We start from the raw sequence: 1,707 nt of genomic DNA, 5'->3' as shown, positions 1-1,707 counted from the left end.
AAGTAATATCTTGGGGTAAAATGCCATGGATGTCAGAGAAGTCAAATACAAAGATCAATGGAGTCTATATACCAAGTCTTTATTGCTCTGTTAAATGCCCCGCAGCTAATCTAACTCTACAATTAGAGGATTTGTACACAAGCTCCTTAAACTATTTAAACTCAGACAGTTGTCAGTTTACTGTACTTTAAGCTTTCAAAGACTTATAATGGTACAAACTTACTTTAATATAAATATATCATACATGTTATTTAAGGTGCAAGTATTAAAACAAGTTACACAATGGGATAAAATATTGTTAGGCCCCATTCTCTAAAATGGGCATAAATAGTGCCAGGACTACCCTCCTTCCTGGTTTAGTAAGTGAGGTGTGAAAGGTCATTGTAGCATTAATCCATAAAGGAAAAGCAGCAAAGAATCCTGTGGCACCTTATAGACTAACAGATGTTTTGGAGCATGAGCTTTCGTGGGTGAATACCCACTTCTTCAGATGCATGCATCTGAAGAAGTGGGTATTCACCCACGAAAGCTCACCAAAACGTCTGTTAGTCTATAAGGTGCCACAGGATTCTTTGCTGCTTTTACAGATCCAGACTAACACGGCTACCCCTCTGATACTTGACACCATAAAGGAAAGAAATACAACCCTAGTACTACCAATCTGAGTAGAAATATTGTACAAGAAACCTGTATTCTGGAATAACTCCCCATGCTGCAATAAATATGCTGGTCAATTTCCCTGTGTAGCCAAGGCCTTACACACTTTAAAATATTTTATCCTGTTCTGGGGAATTCTCTAGCACAGTGCAAGTGCCACTGCAAACTAATCTAGTGTTGGCACTTGTCCATGCAGGAAACCAAGATATTAAACGGAACTAGCGGTGATGCTCTGCACTGGAGACCCTGGGAAAACTGCAAAGACAGAATGCTCAGTTACTGAGAAGGAGACTTCAGTCTCCTTCAGGCTGAATAAAGAGCAGGGCTGACTCTTCAAGAGTCATACCTTTGCAATCATTACTTGTAAAGATCAGTGTTAAGATGCAGCATTTTGTGAGTGTCAAGTTTATAAAAAAAAAATGTCTCCTAAAAAAAAGAGAAAGGATTGTGAAAATCTACAGGGTTCTGATAGAAATTTAAGTTGTCCAGGAAGAACTAAGTTAGGAAAGCAACAATGAAACTAAATAGATGCTTAAAGGAAAGTGACATATTTGGCTGTGTTGCAAGGTCCAGCTATTGAAGACTGTTACAAAGACATTTAGTCAATTATGGTAATAATGCCTGAATTTATTAGATAAAACAGGGTATTTTATGACAATGCAGATCTTAAAATTTTGCTGTATTTCTGAAATTAATCTGCAAATGCTTTGCACTTCTACAGTATCTTCCTGACAAGATTCTCAAAGCTCACTGAGTCCTATTTTCCAACTGGGGAAACTAAGGTCAAGTCTACATTAAAAGGCTTTGCTGATACAGCTCCACCTGGACAATGTAATATGTGTTTATAGATTCATGGAGCTTTATTAGGATACTGCAAGTGTATGGTGACCAGATAGTGAGTATGAAAAATTGGGACACTTTTTTTTTGCGGGGGGTGGGGGAGGAGATAGTTGCATATAAGAGGATTTGTTTACATTATCGCTTAAGTCTATGTAACAGGTCGCTCAGGGGTATGAAAAAACCCACCCTTCTGTGCAACGTAAGTTACAT

Source organism: Gopherus flavomarginatus, chromosome 2, assembly GCF_025201925.1.
Source record: "Gopherus flavomarginatus isolate rGopFla2 chromosome 2, rGopFla2.mat.asm, whole genome shotgun sequence".
Lineage (NCBI taxonomy): Eukaryota > Metazoa > Chordata > Testudines > Testudinidae > Gopherus > Gopherus flavomarginatus.
The sequence above is the reverse complement of the archived record's forward strand: the minus strand, read 5'-3'. Positions refer to the sequence as shown.